The sequence below is a fragment of the Limulus polyphemus genome, unplaced genomic scaffold (genome assembly GCF_000517525.1).
Source record: "Limulus polyphemus unplaced genomic scaffold, Limulus_polyphemus-2.1.2 Scaffold3169, whole genome shotgun sequence".
Lineage (NCBI taxonomy): Eukaryota > Metazoa > Arthropoda > Merostomata > Xiphosura > Limulidae > Limulus > Limulus polyphemus.
Window position 1 is genome coordinate 100093 of NW_013668779.1, and position 12837 is coordinate 112929.

At 32.1% G+C, this 12837-nt stretch overlaps 1 pseudogene; it reads right to left on the minus strand.

Moving 5' to 3' along the window:
• Positions 1 to 2107: 2107 nt before the first annotated feature.
• On the minus strand, positions 2108 to 11516 carry LOC106468802 (annotated as a pseudogene).
• Positions 11517 to 12837: the final 1321 nt, after the last annotated feature.

A 12837-nucleotide genomic window follows, 5' to 3' on the forward strand; every position in this document is an offset into this window, starting at 1 on the left:
AATAATGACATATATATGTGTGTGTGTTTGTGAATTCACACTTTTATATGTATATAGTAGGGACTGCTATCTGGTTTTTAAAAAGGAAATCTTAACCAGCTGGTAATTTAGAAATTCCCAAACTGAAAGAAGAAGAAGTATACCTGGCTATCAAATTCAAAACAAACCCTTAAAAAAATAAGCTATTTATTTATTTATTTATTTTTTACTCGTATCTTATTATTTCTATCTGTTTAAATGTATCATATAGTTGCACATGAGTTTGGCTTGTCAGTAGAACTCATGTTATCTTATATAAAGTATTTTTGCTTGTTTCTGATGTACGCGTGAAACTACTTATGGTCCGTCTGCTGGCTTTATCTTTACGAAACTATGGTTACCTTGTTTATAACTTCAACTGAGGTGTCTAGGTGTCTGCTCGCTTTTTCTATACTAAATTACCGATTCTTATTTATAGCTTCAAAATGAGGCCTCTAGATGTTTGCTGGCTTTATCTATAGTAAACTATCACTGTCTTGTTCATCACTTGAAAAATAAGGATTCAGAGTCTAAGTATTTAATGAATGAAGATCGTACTAATTTTCTCATTATATTTATCAACTAAGACATTCTTCTGGTAATGCGCTGTAACATCTTGTATCTACAATATTTTACAAATGAGCTAACTTTGTTAACTCATTATTGTCTGAAAGTGTAATATCATAGCAACGAAATTTTCTTAATCGTTCAAAATATAATAAACCTAATTAATCAAATAACTTAAACAAAAAGTCTATTATTTTACTAAACGCATCGTATTTAGTAAGTGTTATATAAATTTCTATCTCTATTACTAAATAAACTTAGATTGCAGTTATTTTGCCTAACACTAAGTTATTCTTGCGAAACGTCAAAGATCATGACTATAGATTGATAATTTTATTCTTTTTAAGAGAAACCGCATATAATCTCAGCGAAAGTGATAATACAATGTAATACCAATGACTGAACTCAAGTTTACAAACTATTATGATTTTTAAATTCTACATGATTAGTGATTTCGTTTTATATACTCTTAAGTTTCATTATGTTTTGTGAATAAGTTTATAGCGCTAAGATGATGTTTTATTAACATAAAAACATTTTCAGAAACGTTGTAAAAAAGTTAAAATGTTTTTGCAACTTCTATTTATTATTAGTTTCCTCACCTTGTCTGGATGTAATTCAACCTCCTTTTGGGCTTCACGAATAGTTTCAACAGGAATGAACCTGTCGGGGAATACTTCTTCGATCGGAGGAATAGTCAGACCCTTGCAGTCGTCCCGGTGAAGAAGCGCCACAGAAACAGCGTAAGCAAACATGCCTTCATTCACGAAATCGCGGGCCTGTTTGGTTAGTATTATTTATTGTTAATGGCTATGTTATTTTTAACGCTTCACATAATTATCCCTTCTGAATATGTTTATAGTCATTTTTGAATAAATGATAAGAGTAAGCGAAAGAGATCAACTTCTAATTGGTTAAAGTTATTTAGTAATTTACAGTTTTGTTTATAGCTTCAAAATGAGATTTTTACATGTCTGCTGACTTTATCTTTAATACACTATCGCTGTGTTGTTTATACTTTTCAACAAAGGTGTCTAGACAAAAAAAAATAATAATAATAAATAAAAACGGAAAAGCTAGTTATATTTTATTTTACAAGTGGAAAAATATTTGAAAAATTGAAAGTGTAGGAATGGGTGTACCAAAAAGTGAGGAAACAAGGTAGGAATGGGCATGGTGTAATAAAACGTCTTCTGTACAACCTCACAAGGGGGCATGTCCAACAACCCGTAAAACGCCAGCTTGTGATGTGGATCTTCAAATAAGAATTCGTAGATATTGTAAGTTATCTTACGTAAAACGTCAGCTTGTGATGTGGATCTTCAAATGAGTATTTGTAGATACTATGATTTGTCTTACGAAAAACGCTAGTTTGATATTTGGAATTTCGGTTAGACGTTTTTTGGTTTTTTCATTATTTGTTGTTTTATATTTGTGTTCAACAGGAGTTACTGGCTGAAAAAACTTGTGTTTGTGTTTATTTATACTTGCTAATATAAATTTACTGTTTCAAGTACATGCATTCAATGACAACACAATTTTATTTCAATTTTCAAATTTCCAAATGTTGTTATTTTAAGAACTACAATTCACATATTTTTAAATAGAAAGATACATCAAAATCGAAAAACAAAATTTCACCATTTTTAATCTAAATGTATCGAATGTGACTTTTTTTTCTTATAACAAATGTCAACTTTTCAAGTGATGTAAGCTAATTGTTTACAAACGGAAGTCTGACTGTAAGTGAAAAAACAAACAAAAAACATCAACCCATGAATTGGATCTTAACGTCAGATATTCCCATGTTTGTCGTCAGGAAATCGTTTAAGTGTTCCGTTTCAATCTTACGGTCGAATGGAAAGCCCATGGGTTTCTTGTCAGGGTATTTGTGATCCTTGGCGCCACAATAGCTGACTGCATCAGAGCATAAACCACCACCACCGTTCACCTGATGCCAAAATCAGAAGAATTCATATTAGTTGATCAGGTTTAGAATAGAATTAGTGATTCATGTTACTACAAGCTTCCTGAACATTTTACGAGCAGTACTAACGAGATTTAATTTACTGCTGAAAGCTGTAGTCATTACTATCTCTCTGGAATCCAAAGAGAATAAGCAGATCGTTCTGCGCGTGGGTAAATTACTTAACGATTTAATGTAACATCTTGTATAATGCATTCTAATTGTTCTAAGGGATAACTTATTTTGTTTTTCCATGTAACATACTTAGAAAAAATTTATAAATATAGCAAGTGTATATACATACATTATCCTTCTCCCAGTCGGTCAACATAACGAACAATTCAAAGATCATGCCCTTGTGGTTGCCTCGTGGGATGAGCATGTGCTGGGGCCATCCGCAACTACAATACTCAGTAGCATCTGCTGATACGCCTTTTCCAGCCTTCAAGTCATCGAAGGTATGAATAGTTGAGATGGTCACACTAGAATCTGCAGCATTATGGGTAATTATACTCTTTCCCGGTATCACTATGGGATATAAAAATAGTAAATTCATTAACAAAGAAGGAAGTATAAAGGAGTATCAAGTTTTTATTTCGATTAAACTCGTTCAGTTTGAATAAGTAGAATTAAACTCAAAAGCAACCAGAGAGTGCAACCCGTGCCCTGCACTGATTTTGACTTTTGTAGTAATCAACCTAAAATATACTCTAGATAACTTCTAACCCTAAAAGATTTAGACTTAGAAGCCAAGATTCTCTTTCTATCTCAATTTGTTCTCGAATTTTGGCCATTTTTCAAAATCCCCATTGCCTTCCATTATAACAGTTACCAAAAATTAATAAACGTTTCCTTGTTGGACACTCAACTTTTATAACATATTTGATCAACATTAGGTGAAAACTTTTTGAGACATCTTGTACACACACATACATAGATACAGGGGCACACAACCCGGAGGTAAATATATTCTACTAGTGAAACTTCACAATAACATGCTATATAAACAAAATTTTCTGTTTAAACGAATAATAATATATTTTTTTCAAACTTTTGGCGTAACTTAATTAGAAAATGTTATCTCTTTATAGGTTTATGTACAAGTTTAACTAATGTCGGAAAATTTGTTTATTTGCTTTCATTGCAAAGTTACAATAAGTTATCTGCGCTCTGTCCACCGCGGAGATAACGGTTATCCAATAAAATGATTTAAATTCTCAATATATATGAGAAAGTGATACGAATTTGGTGTGCTTTTAGACTACTATGCTAGAATGCCACTCGTTTAGGACTCGTTTACGTCCACAGGTAAATAGAAAGTTTTCCTTAATACTGGATATTTACTGCACCCGTATGGATTAATGTATATATAGCACATATGTGACGAACGCCTGCACCCCAATTTTTATACTTAACTCTGTTTCGCTTGACTCGGAAGAGCTGGATAAGGTACATGAGTAGCTGACTAAGTAGCTCAAAGAATTCTATGCAGTAAGAATATGGATAGTAATCCATACATTGTTCAAGTTTCATCAAATACACGGAAACTGTATGGGATAGTGGTAGAAATTTCTTTTTCGTGGTGTACTTCGTTTTCCGTAATTTTAATTTTTTATTTAGACTAAATTAATAATTAGATTTAGTATTGTAGCATTTTAACCTGTTACAGTGAAATAAGCGACAGGTTTGGTATCTTACGACTTAAACTGTTAATGCGAAATAAATAGTAGAGTTAATATTGCTTAACTTACACTCCTTATGAAATTTGTCCAATTCTATAAACATTCTTCTCTGGATATTTGCTGGGATTTCGTTTCCTAGTTCGTCGTATTTTGGGGCTAAGAAGATACGTACTGTGGCATCCTTTTTGGCTCCTGAAGTGTTTTCCACAGCAATTTTGAATGAAAATGGTTCATGTTCCAAATGGGGGTACTTGACCTGTCCATAAAGGTTTCAATGTTAATAACTTTAATTTTTAATACAAGTTTTCCCCTCACAAAAATTAAATTTGGACCGATCTTTAAAACGTTAAGACCACAAACTCCAGATTGAATATACATATACATATATATTGTTTTGCTCAAATACTTTATCTTTCACTTTTCTCATGGGATTATATGTCACGACAACAGTAGACAGTTATCCCTTGACAAAAGTGAAAGTCAAAAGATTGCGTAAAAATAAAGTTTTTATATCTAGAGTTTTTTATCGGAATTTTCAAAATGATTTCTAGATTACAATCTGAATTCTAGTACCTTAATTTACATAATTCAAGCAATCGTCCGAGACGTAAACACGTATACAGCCCAACGTAAATTTACAACAAACATAACTTTCTTCGTAGCCATGTGCCAAAACATTGATCAACTGCATTTTAATGGCTCAGTACCACCACTGTAAAGATAGTATGATCTCCTGTTTGTTCAATGGCTCAATACCACTTTCAAAATACAATATATTACTTCATATTATATTAACATTATCTTATTTAAAATTATACCGACTTAGAAATATTATTTTTTTTGAAACATATATAATGAATATATATATAAGAAATCACTGGAATATTAGACTGTTCTTTTTTTCTCTCTCTCTCTCTCCTTTATTACTTTCTTCTACTGATTTTGTGACTTCAAAGACCACTTTTCAGAATATAATTTTACTGTGAAACTATAACAAAAACCTACAAATACCGTTTTTCAACTAAACATAAATAATCTAAATTAAGTACATATACTTTCCAAATGTACAAACGTATAATACACTCCATGTATGAATTAAGTACATTAAAATGCTCAAAAAATGAATAAAATTAGTCAATATACTTTCCTTTTTTAAATTTAAATCTTATTCTAATCATATTTACTCTTATCATAATAGAAATGCAATTTACTTATCTTATAATTTCATTCTCTTACTTACGTTTTTCTTTTTTATAAGTCTTAGTAACTGTTTTCACGGTTTCACAATTCCTACTGACTTTACACAATTAATTACTTCTGCCCTCTTACTACAGTACCATCTATTTAAAGTGGCGCCAAAAAAAATGTAAAATATTGTTTGAAAAATAATTTTTATGTTTTTACATTACATGCCCAAAAAGGGAAAATATGAAAATGTGTTTTTTTTAAGAATTTCTAGTTTTCTCAAAATACATTCATTAAAATGTTTGCTGGCATGTAGTGGCCTTTTTTCGGGGCATCTAACATGGAATTTATGTAAATTTATCCTTAAACTTAAATTATCTGTTTCACCAATAGAGAATTCACCACAATTTACACATTCTAAAAGAAATATTACATTCTTCGAATCACAATTAAATGAGTTATTAATTAAAAACAAAATGTCTTTATTGTTTTGTTTGTTTTTTGGAATTTTCGCGCAAAGCTAAACGAGGGCTATCTGCGCTAGCCGTCCCTAATTTAGCAGTGTAAGACTAGAGGGAAGGCAGCTAGTCATCACCACCCACCGCCAACTCTTGGGCTACTCTTTTACCAACGAATAGTGGGATTGACGGCTGAAAGGGCGAGCATGTTTGGTGGGATGCGGATTCGAACCCGCGACCCTCAGATTGTGAGTCGAGCGCCCTAACCACCTGGCCATGCCGGGCACTCAATTTCTTTATTATTGTTCTTTATTATTTTGGTATTTTTCATATAACCTCAATCATATAAAGCACACTTCTTTCTGTCACAACTGAAGATCTTCTTTAGAAATTTTTTTTTTTAGGTTTATTCAATAATCTACACGAATTTGTGAGTTGTCTTCTTGTTAAAATGATATTATTATTTTTGAATACATCTTTCACTTTTTATGCCCCCTAGTGGCACAGTAGTGTTTCTGCGGAATTATACTGCAAGAAACTGAGTTTCAATACCTGTGGTGGGCATAACACAGATAGCCCATTGTGTAACTCTGTGCTTAACTACAAACAAGCAAACAAATCGTTTTTTTTTACTATTTGTTTTAGTTGTGTATTAATAAATGAGATATCAATATGTATATTTTGACAATGAGTCATAACGAAAGATATAACATTCTCTTTAGGTTCACCAAAATCTATGTTTAGATGTTTTTTTATTAAAAAGTTATTCTTAGCAATTTCAAAACTTCTTAATATCACTTTTCCGGATAGTGACACTGAACTAAGAATTTTTTTTAGTTCTAATAGTCTATTAATTCTTGTTTCTTCAATGGAAACCAAACGATATAATCTACTTGCAAGATTTATAGGATCATTTAGTTTTATATGTTTGGGATGATTACTAATAAAATCTACATATTGATGAGAGTTTGTGAGTTTATAAAAAATATCAGTTACAATTACCTTTCCTGGTGAAACACTTACCAACACATCTAAAAAAAGACAATCCTTTATTATTTCTTTCGAAAGTAAACTTCATTTCCTTGTTTATCAAATTTAGAATTCCGACAAACTTATTAATATCTTGAGTATCTTTCCATATTGCAAAACAATCGAGGGGGTGGGGGGGTGAAAGCTTATAAGTGTAGTGAGAGTTAGTATAATAAGCCGAAAGTAAAGACGTAGTGTGGAATCACCTAGCCCAGTGTCAAGTGCTTAAAATTTATCATGAAAGTAAATATATCGATTCAATTTTAATCTTAAATATTTTCTGAATGAAGTTATATTCTGTTGTATCACCAACGTTTTAAATAAAAAACAAACCTCTTTAATCAAGGGAGACTAAGTTAAAAGCCACCCAGTGACACAGCGGTATGTCTGCGGACTTACAACGCTAGAATTCGGGTTTCGATACCCGTGGTGGGCAGAGCACAAATAGCCCATTGTGTAGCTTTGTGCTTAATAACAAACAATCCTCTAAGTTAAGAAATCGACAATTATTTCTCCAGTTTTGTTGTCTAAACATTTCATTTTATCCTTTCAGTACACAGACTAACAGCAAAATTAGTTTATACTTTTGTTGCTAAACAACATAACATAAAAGCCATTGTTGAAACGTAGTGTTACCAAAATGCACTAGCTTTTATATACATTAGAATCTGTTAATCTAACTGATTTTTACTAATAATCATTATATAACTACTTCACGAATTCATTTCATGAATGATCTTAATTTTAATTGATTCACAAAAGAATTTACCAACGTTTCACTTCCTCGACTGCACATTTTTGTTGGTCAAGCTTGATTTCACAAAACTTTTTTATTTCAGTTAGCTTTGAAATGTGAGGTTAGGGTGGTAGTACTTGACCTGTCATTTTTGAAGGGTTATGCGCTAGATTATATATATTCTTAAGTGTCTGAAAATTGTTTGCAATCTCCGCACAAACTAAACCCGAACGACCTACCAAAAACTAAATCTTGTGTCAGTGTAATAACAGTTATATTTATCATACTTTCTATTTTGAATATTTCATTTAACCGTGTAAATCAGATAATTAAAAAATCAACGAAATTTACTTCATTTAATATTAACAGCAATGCTGATTAAATAACGCTTTAAAATCGTTTATTTTCGTTTAAATTATACTAATCTTTTTGTCGTTGTATTTTTTTAATTATAGCAGAAAACCAATTCACACAAAATATTATTAAATTATTTTCTACAGTGAAAGATTAGTTTACTAACAAAAACAAACCTTCACGGACTTGTGGGTGCCAAAATCGATCCCATGAGTTAGCTCCAATTCGCTCTTTTTGGTAAAGGTAGTGACAACGTTGTGTACTTTGGCGTTGACACTCACGTTGGTGACTTCAATACCATTGAAGGAAAGCTATACAGAAAAAAAAGATAAAAAGCAGTAGCTTTTAAATGACCAATAAATCCATTCAACTCAAAGGCTGCGAAAAAAATATGTTACATCATATTTCAATGAACATTAAAAAGTGTACAACGATAACAAGAAAGACAAAGTTTTCGACCACACGTTTTGAAAACACAGCAACAAAATGTATTAAAAGATTTCAAGCAAATTATTTCCTTTAGGCTTAGCCGTTATAAAAACAAGTCTTAATTTTCGAGTTAGCGCCTTTTGTCAGGATTGGTTGTTGATAACAAATTGTCTGTTGTACTTGTCAGGTGAGAGAAGAACATTCACCAGAAAAGTAAGAATATACAAGTATATAATTTAATCATTTGTATTTGGACGGTGAATTTGAAAATATGTTTGTAAAAGATGCATGCCTTGTTTTTTTTGGCTTTTGTAATCTTTAGAAGTCATGCCGGGAAGGCTAACGGTGCTGGTTATAAATACAACTTTAAACCATCATAAAACATTCCAAGCTATCTAGCTTCGAAATATTTGTGTAGAGAAGGAATGAAAAAGGAAAAAGGTATAATATACCCTACCTCATCTTTGGTGTAAGGGTGAAGCGTTTCTTTGTAATCCTGGAAGATATTATCGATAAATCTGTGCCATCTGTAAAAGATGGGGTCACGAAGAGAAGTGGATGTATCGCTCATCACTCCTGGGTTTTCCTGAGAAATGAACCATAAAAAGAATATGACGAAGTCGTGTTAATTACATGCTTTGATCCGTAGGTTTTCCATGACAAAATCCCATGCAAAATAAAGCTCAGAAAACAAGGTTGATCTCAATTAAATATAAACTGTAACATGATTAATTGTTATTAATTATTATACAAAAAATGCAATATGACATTAAACTTCATATTACTGATTAGTGTTTTTTTGTTTGATATAATACTCAGTGTAAAGAATTGGTGATAAAGAAAGAAAAAAAGAAAGCCACTCATTTTTTTAGTGTAAAATATATAGAGGACCCCAGCATTAATAGCGGAATTAACTGCAGTATTACAGTGCCATTTTTGTTTCAACTATGTATGTGACTCATATATTATTAGGGTCCTTTTAATCAATGAGGTCAATGATCCATAAACAATTTGGTGCATAAATTGTTTACTGTTTAAGAAGAAAATGAGGTTTCTTTAGTAATTCTATGGTTAAGCAAGCAGCTAAAAACTATTTAAAGCAAACAACTCTCCAATTTTTTATTTAAAGCTTAAATATTTCCCACTTTCTATATCATATGTTAAAACGCATTTGTATTTAATATTTGATAACTAGATATTTAAGTTGAGTAAGGACGCGCATTACGCTAATATAATAATAGGTAGACAAACAACGAATTATAAGCATAAATAAGAATTTTATTGATGGTGGAACATACTAAATGTTTCAACGGAACATCGGTCTGTCTTCTTCTGAAGAAAACAGACTAATTATCTGTCGAAACATGTAGAGGAAGACAGAGCAGTGTTCTATCGAAATATGTAGTATGTTTCACCATCAATAAAACTGTTACTTATGCCTATAAATCATTGTTTGCCTACCTATTATTTCATATTTAACTCAGATATATTCATTATTACTAAACACATTAATTAAAAGTAACATGCCAGGTATTTTTTCCCAAATAAGTTTTTGTTTTATTTTGTAACATTTGATAATGACTTAGTTAGCCGGAATACCAGCTATCTTTATGTCTTCTATGATAATTCATTTATCAAATTCTGTTACTTACGTGGAACTTGCCCTCTGGATCATGGGCACGAGCAGTAATCACGTGACCCCAGTTATGTAGACTGCCATAATATTCGGGGTTAACGGAATCATGACTAGCTTCAACCAAAGCACCCAATACATCTATGCCACTGGTCTCATCCATTACTAATTTATTTCCATGAGTATCGCACACCAACTGAAGGTCGATAACGTCCATGATTCTATGGACCCAACGTTCCATGTCCTGGATGGAGACTACGTCTAGATCATGCAACTTCGTGCCAGACGGACGAGTACCGTAGTGCAAACCACTGATCATCGACTTAAGGTGAGGCGCATAGCCTTCCAATTCTTCGTGAAAGTTGTTGAAAGGACGCATTCTGTGCATGTGGTTAGAGAGACGCTCGCAATCGTATCTGTACAAGATGCAAAGAGTAGAGACTATAAAACCCTTTGAAATAAAACTTGCTTATGTAACTATCACGTTATACGTAGTCAATGTTGCTTATTTGTTTCTTTCTTATCCATTAATAAATTTTGATTGAGAAAATCTGAAGGTATTTTATATTTTCAATCTGAATGACACCGTACGCACACGTGTCTAAAGGAGCAGGTCACCGATCCAAATGCTCTGGCATAGATGTCCCTAACTGAGAACTGATACTCAGAAGGAGAACAACTAGCGGCACACATCTCGTTTATAGCTATTTTAACCGAGTAGCGTGATTGAGTGTAGTGTTCAGAGTGTTGTTCAGCGGTAACAGGATCGAACATTGGATCTTTTGATCTGCATCCCAATACGCCAAGCCCGAAACCTTGACAATATTAGCATAAACCGAATTTCATTATATATGGTGCTATATTTAAGCACTGAACTGGTGAGCAATACACACTGATTAGTCTGCTTGTTTTACGTTTGAATAAGACAAAATTTATAGCAATTAATCTTTTATATGAAAAACAATTAAAATAGTTAGTTAAGCTTAAAGCCTTCATAACGTAAAATACAGGCTTCGTATTTATTAAAAAACTAAAACTTGAAAAATACGTAATTTCTGTCTTTCAGCTAAATAGTTGTACATGATGTCAAAAAGGTCAAATTTTATAAATATACCAAGTTTTGAATTATCCCTGAGACATTAAGTAGTCATTACAATGTCCAATTTAGTGTGAAAATTATCCATATTCAAAGTTAATTTAAGTTAAATAAGACGAGAACCAAAACGTTGTACAACCTTGCACACATTTGCTGGTGCATGTAGAAGAATAATTCGCCTTTCCTATCTTTCTCTTTGCCCATTACTTCTGATCGCCAGGTGGCGGGGTAGACAATGTGCCAGTGCCAATGGTGAGCATTGATACTTACATCCTCACGGAAGTAAGCCAATCGGTACTCGGGATCCAATATGTTGCCCGTGTCCTCAACTTCAACAACGATGTCCTAGTTAAAGAAATAATTTTTAGCAATTACAAAGCATATTTAAAATATCTCTGTATAAAAAAAATAATAATAATAAATTTTTCACATAATTGTGTATGCGTATAGATTAATCCATTGTTATTTTAATTTTCAACTACAAATATCGCCAAATTTTCAAAACTGAGATGCTAACACCTTAACAATGAAGTTTTTGTAGATCAACGCTTTCTAACAAAAATCCCCTAGTGGGACAGGGGTATGTCTGCGAACTTACAACGCTAGAAACCAGGTTTCGATACCCGTGGTTGGCAGAGCACAGATAGCCCATTGTGCAGCTTTGTACTTGATAATAAACAAACAAACAATCTAATAAAATAACCGGTTATAAATTAAAGTAAAACATATGTGAAAAATTTACAAGGATTCAACTCATTATCTTAAGGTAGCTCTGACCCTTAAAACTGGGCAGATTTAGATGCTGAGAAAACACTGTTAAACACTTCTTATAACCTTCAAGTTGAGCACTAAACAAAAGTATGACACCGCAATCTCTGAAAGTACACTTTCAATCATATATGTCATATACGTAATTAATGTGGCAGGGATAAAGAAGTACATCATATAAACTGTTTTAACACCATAACTTTACTTAGGAATGATAAAAACCTGTGAAAATTGATAGACGTGCTCTTTGGGAGCATCCTTATAGCCCGAATTAAAATCTTTGCAAATTTTCTGCAACGTTAACTAGCTATAGGCAATTAATTGTAATTAATGCTTTCGTTAGTGATAATTAGACTCATAATAAGAAAATTGTAAATATTTTTGAATTTAAGTAAAATTCAAGCTATGGAAAAGTGTGATATCAACAACAAAATTTTTTTTTAATTGAAAGTGTAGTTTTTCTGTGTTCATGGCATTATACGGCTCATGGGTACATACAAAAGTTTGTCTATGATTCTTCCACTTTTGTACAGACAGTAATGAGTCCATGACAGATATATTTTAGGATTTTTTATTTTTTGTATTTAAATCCACCTATATAACTAATGTACGAAGTCCTGTTGCTTCCTCATGCAATTGCTAAAGGATGTACAAGTTGTAAAAAAACAAACAAACAAGTTATGGGTCCACACGAATATCTGATTTTTCTGGTCTCCTATAGAAAAAACTGTACAGTACATGTATTGCCTCCAATAATTCGATTCACAGAAATATAGTCATTGTATGATGAGCATAACTAAGTTCGACAAGCTTAGTCCACCTGGATTATTGCATGCAGGATAGAAAGAATAAACGAAATAGGCATGACCTTAAGATAACTTACAATATCTACGAATTCTTATTTGAAGATCCACAT